General features: G+C 44.2%; 1 non-coding gene across 1 annotated transcript; it reads left to right on the top strand.

Moving 5' to 3' along the window:
- The first annotated feature begins 5,797 nt into the window (after positions 1 to 5,797).
- LOC132612420 (small nucleolar RNA R71) lies at positions 5,798 to 5,903 on the top strand. The gene has a single exon (XR_009571782.1). It is a non-coding gene; the product is annotated as a small nucleolar RNA R71 (small nucleolar RNA).
- The last annotated feature ends 354 nt before the right edge of the window (positions 5,904 to 6,257 follow it).

Genomic DNA, 6,257 nt, shown 5'->3' with positions numbered 1-6,257 from the left:
GTCTAACAATCACTTACCACCAAGTTCAAGTTCACAGATATAAAAGAAAAATGGAGAACATCAATCATACCTTTGAATGAGGAGTCAGACCACTAGAAGCACAGATTCTAAGAGCACAACTTCAATCACCAAAGAATTTAAACCTAGGGCAGAGGGGAATACGAATTTGTGGTAAGCTGGGTTTAGTTTGTGGGTGGAGGTTGTGTATTTATGGTGGTTAGGAAGATGGAAGGTTTTGGGTGAGTGTGGGGAGCGTGGGAATATGAAGAGGAAGGGAGAATTAATGGTGGGAAAATCGTGGGGAAAGAAAACGTGAAGATGGAGGGAAAGGAATTTGTGGGGTTGCCCTTGGTTTAAACTTGTGGTGCATTTAAATCGCTGGTTTACGACTTCTCATTTTTTTTTAAATAAATCTCTAAATACGGTCCGTAAACTAGTTTACGACCCGTATTTAGAGTGGTTGATGAGGGCAGAACAATGCAATGCCTCATGTTAGTTTACGATGAGGTTTTACGGACCGTATTGTGAAATACGGTCCGTCCTACATGGTCGTAAACTAGCATGTGAATTACAGTGCTCACTGTTTGGTAACAATGTTAAATACGCCCTGATTTACGGCCCGTATTGTGAAATACGGTCCGTAAACTTCAGGCGTATTTTGCAATGTTGCTAACAGTGTCTTGCAACTGAACTTACCTGCTTTTCAGCAGAATGTTTCTGTGATATATTCCTGCACCAAAACGACCATTACCCTATATGTAATAAAAAAAAACAAAAGAAAAATAAACATTACACTTGGGTTTCCTCCCAAGAAGCGCTTGATTTAACGTCGTGGCACGATGGTGGTAACCAATCACTCCTTATCTTGGTATACCAGATCATTGTTCGTTCCGAGGTGTTTCAACCTGTAACGATCAACAACCCTCTTCTCCGAAACCATGCCGTGGTAGTGCTTCAATCTCTGCCCATTCACCTTAAATGTCTGAGTACCATCTCCGGACTTCAATTCAACCGCGCCATGGGGTGAGGCACCTACCACCTCAAACGGGCCAGACCACCTGGATTTAAGTTTGCCAGGTAGCAACTTCAGCCGAGAGTTAAACGGTAATACAGAGTCGCCCTTGTAGAACTCTCGCTTCAGGATCTTCTTGTCATGGTATTGCTTCATCCTTTCTTTATAGAGGGCTGCACTTTCATACGCCTGGTGCCGAAATTCATCCATCTCATTTAATTGGAACAACCGCAGCTTGGTTGCTTCCTCCCAATCCATGTTTAGCTTCTTCAGCGCCCACATAACTTTGTGTTCAAGTTCGACCGGCAAGTGACAAGCTTTCCCGAATACAAGCTTGAAGGGTGATGTCCCAATTGGAGTCTTGAAAGCAGTTCGGTATGCCCATAGAGCATCATCGAGCTTGCGGGCCCAATCAGTTCTATTGGCATTCACTGTCTTTGCTAGAATACTTTTGATCTCCCTGTTGGACACTTCAACCTGTCCACTTGTCTGAAGGTGATAAGGTGTTTCCACCCTATGCTTTACACCATACTTCTCCATCAGTCCCGCGAACGCTTTATTGCAAAAGTGGGATCCACCATCGCTGATTATCGCTCTCGGAGTACCAAAACGAGTAAATATGTTCTTCTTAAGGAACCCCATAACACTCTTGGCCTCATTATTGAGTAAAGCCACCGCTTCCACCCATTTTGACACATAATCCACAACCACCAAGATGTATTTCATTCCACCAGAACTCACAAAAGGTCCCATAAAGTCAATCCCCCAGACATCAAACACTTCCACTTCCATAACAAAATTCATAGGCATCTCTTTCCTTCTGCCGATATTCCCTTGCCTTTGACATTGATCACAGGACCGCACCAGAAGATTAGCATCATGAAAAATAGTCGGCCAGTAATAGCCACACTCAAGTACCTTGGTTGCAGTCCGGTTTCCGCTATGATGACCCCCAACAGGAGAGTCATGGCATGCCTTTAGAATTGCCATCACTTCACTTTCCGGAATACAACGCCGAATGATGTTATCAGCGCATGTGCGGAACAAATAAGGCTCGTCCCAATAGTACTGCCGAGCATCCCGCAAGAATTTCTTCTTTTGGTAAGTTTTGATATCATCGGGAACTATACCTGTTACCAAATAATTGGCAAAATCAGCATACCATGGTGCTACCTCATTTGACACCGCCAACACCCTCTCGTCTGGAAAAGCATCATCTATATCAAGCTCATCAGACGGTCTCCCAGCTTCTTCAAGCCGAGAGAGATGGTCAGCCACCTGGTTTTCAGTGCCCTTTCGGTCTTTTACCTCAAAATCGAACTCTTGCAGCAGTAGCATCCATCTGATCAGTCGCGTCTTTGCTTCCTTCTTTGCCATGAGGTATCTCAAGGCTGCATGATCAGTATAAACCACAACTTTGGACCCCAAGAAGTAGGCCCGAAATTTTTCGAAGGCAAACACAATGGCAAGTAGCTCTTGCTCCGTCACTGTGTAATTCATCTGTGCAGCATTCAGTGTTCTGCTAGCATAATAGATCGGGTGCATAATTTTATTGTGCCTCTGCCCAAGCACAACACCAATCGCAAAACCACTAGCATCACACATCAGTTCGAATGGTAGGGACCAGTCAGGAGCAACAATAATAGGAGCAGTAGTGAGACGCACTTTTAATTCCTCAAACGCCTTCTGGCACTTCTCATCAAACACAAATTAGCCTTTTTTTCAAGAAGCTTGCACAAAGGATTGGCAACTTTAGAGAAATCTTTGATGAAGCGCCTGTAGAACCCAGCATGCCCCAAGAAACTTCGGACACCTTTGATTGAGATAGGTGGAGGAGGTTTGGAGATCACATCAATTTTTGCTTGATCGACCTCGATTCCCTTTTCAGAGATTTTGTGACCGAGGACGATTCCTTCCTTCACCATAAAATGGCATTTCTCCCAGTTCAGCACCAGATTAGTTTCTTCACACCTTTTTAGCACTTGACCCAGATGGCCAAGACAATCATCAAATGAGTCACCCACCACGGAAAAATCATCCATGAACACCTCCAAGAAATCCTCCACCATGTCGGAGAAGATTGACATCATGCACCTCTGAAAGGTCGCTGGTGCATTACACAAACCAAAAGGCATTCGGCTGAATGCAAATGTCCCATAAGGACAAGTGAACGTGGTCTTCTCCTGATCTTCCAGAGCAATGTTGATCTGATTGTAACCCGAATAACCATCAAGGAAACAATAATAAGAACGCCCTGCTAGTCTATCCAACATCTGATCAATGAAGGGCATAGGGAAGTGGTCCTTGCTCGTGGCTGTGTTGAGCTTGCGATAATCCATGCAAACTCTCCAACCGGTGACAGTTCTGGTCGGGATCAACTCATTCTTAGCATTCGGTACAACAGTAATGTCGCCCTTCTTAGGAACACATTGGACCGGGCTCACCCATTTACTATCAACGATCGGGAAAACCACGCCTGCATCTAGCCATTTGATGATTTCTTTCTTGACGACCTCTTGCATATTCTCATTTAGTCGCCTCTGATGCTCTACACTTGGTTTGCTGCCCTCCTCCAACAGAATTTTGTGCTCACAGATCCCAGATGGGATACCTCGAATATCTGTTATGGTCCAACCAATAGCACGCCTATACTCCCTCAATACCTCCAAAAGCTGCACAATCTGCTCCTCAGTCAATGAAGCTGAAACAATCACCGGTAATGTGCTGTCGGGACCAAGAAACTCATATTTCAGGTGTGACGAGAGCTGCTTAAGCTCCAACTTAGGTGGCTCAATGATCGAAGGCTTTGCTGGAGGAGTTGTTGTATTTTACAGATCAAGACTCAGCTTCTTTGGGTGGTATGTGTATGAGCCCAACCCAACAAGTGAGTTAACTATCTCCTCATAGCCTTCCATGTCTTCAGCATCGAAATTCATCAGAATGCCAGCCAAAGCCTCACCCAAGCTCTCTTCTTCCATTTTGAACTCCACTGCATCATCAACTACATCAAACGAATCAATTACCGAAATGCTCTCATAAGCACTTGGTAACTTCATCCCTTTGCTAGCCTGAAAAGTCACTTCTTCATTGTTGACTCGAAACTTGATTTCATTTTTTTTAAAATCCATCAAAGCCCTCTCTGCAGCAAGGAAAGGCCTCCCCAGAATGATAGGAATGTCCCGATCAACAGCACAGTCAAGAATCACAAAGTCAGCGGGCAACAAAAACTCACCAACTCGCACAATCACATCATCAACCACCCCAACAGGTCTTTTGATAGACCTATCAGCCATCTGCAACCTCATCGTAGTCGGCCGTGGCATTCCCAAACCTGATTGCTTATATATAGCAAGGGGCATCAAATTAATACTCGCCCCATTATCACACAAAACGCGAGCAAAGTCATGGTACCCAATAGAACAAGGAATGGTGAACGCCCCAGGATCTCCCTTCTTCTGAACAGTTGTGGTTGAGATAATAGAACTCACAGTGTGAGTCAAACTCACGGTTTCATGTTGAACCGTCTTCTTCTTAGTCAGCAACTCCTTCAAATATTTCGCAAAACCGGGCATCTCCTTGACAACTTCCAAGAAGGGAAAATTCAAAGATAACTGCTTCAGCTGATCATAAAACTTCTCAAACTTAGCATCTTCATTCTTCTTTACCAACCTCTGAGGAAAAGGAGGTTTAGATTTGAAGAGCTGTGTCAAAGGGCGGAGAGCCCCTTTTATTGCCTGCTTGCTTGTGTTCTCAGCTTCCCTCGCCATCTCTGAAATCTCAGCATCCTTCTTGTTAGTAGGAGTCTCATCAGCAATAATGGGTGCTTCAGACTGCACCTCATTCTCTTCATCTATCGGCTCAAGATCAATCACCTTCTCAGCAGCCCCCTGTATTGTTTTACCACTTCTAGTAGTGATGGAAAATGCACGGTCTATACCGCCTCCCCCATTCTTGGGATTTGGAATAGTGTCACTTGGAAGTCCTCCCTTTTTAGGAGGGTGCTGCTCTCTAGAAATATCCCTCATCTGCGACTCAAGCTTCTGAATAGCCGCTGTATGAGAACCCACTGTTTCTGTCAGCCCAGATAAAGTCCTTTCAGACTTAGATTGATTTGCCAGAATCTTCTCAAGCATTGCTTCAACTTTCGAACTACCCTGCTCTGATGACTGCCCTTTCGGTGGTATATAAGGATTGGAACTCTTGTTCCCAAAATTGTTGCTGTTGTTGTAGCTCCCTTGGTTCGCACCACCATATTTATTGTTGTAGTTCCCAGAGTTGTTGTAAGCACCTTGACCTTGCTGAGGTCTCCATTGATTCTGATTTTGATAGCCACCTTGGTAATTCTGTCTTTGATAACTCCCTTGAGAGTTATTAACATAATTGGCATCTTCAACCTGCATGGGTGGCCCATCAAGGAATGGACCATCATGAGCATGGTACATCCCTTTTGGCAAAATTACATCATCCTCACAAACATTTACTTTTTTGATCTGAGATTCATCGAACTTCTTCGTCAGCAAGGAAATATTCGTTGCAAGCTCTGCCAATGTTTGCTGGGTATCCTGATTTTCCTTCACTATATTCTGGAGCATAGCACTACCATATGGTACCACTTCAGCATTGTTTGAGTGCCAAGCCTGATTATGAGTTATTAGCTTGTTAAGTATGGTGGTCACTCGTCGAAAGGTCTTGTTCATAAAACACCCATCAGCTGCATTGTTAGCTACTGACTGTGTCACTGGATCTAACCCTATGTAGAACTTCTCCATCAATATATTTTCCGGAAAACCATGATTAGGGCTCTTCTGCAAATACTCTTTGAACCTCTCTCAGGCTTCATATAGTTGTTCCCCTGGTCGCTGCTTGAATTCATAAATCTTGTCGCGAATCTTAGCCTTCTTGCTAGGGGGGTACCACTTTGTAAGAAAAACAGCTACCATTTCTGCCCATGAAGTAATGGAATTTCGGGGCAGCTTCTCGAACCATGTTCTTGCCTCCCCAGCTAAGGAATATTTGAATAACCTCAACCGAATAGCATCTTGTGGAACATTGTTCTGGATGTGATTAGCACACACATCCACAAAATTCTGCAAATGACGTTGAGGGTCATTCTCGGTAGAGTTCCGAAAGTATCCCTCAAGTTTCAACAGCTGGTATAAAGATGAGTCAATTTTCACTGTAGCAGCTCCAACTCGAGGTTGAACAATAGCAGATGCATAGTCCTCATCTTGCACAAGTTCAGCAA

The sequence above is a fragment of the Lycium barbarum genome, chromosome 9, assembly GCF_019175385.1.
Source record: "Lycium barbarum isolate Lr01 chromosome 9, ASM1917538v2, whole genome shotgun sequence".
Lineage (NCBI taxonomy): Eukaryota > Viridiplantae > Streptophyta > Magnoliopsida > Solanales > Solanaceae > Lycium > Lycium barbarum.
Note: the sequence above shows the minus strand (reverse complement) of the source record. Positions and strands in the feature narration are given on the sequence as shown.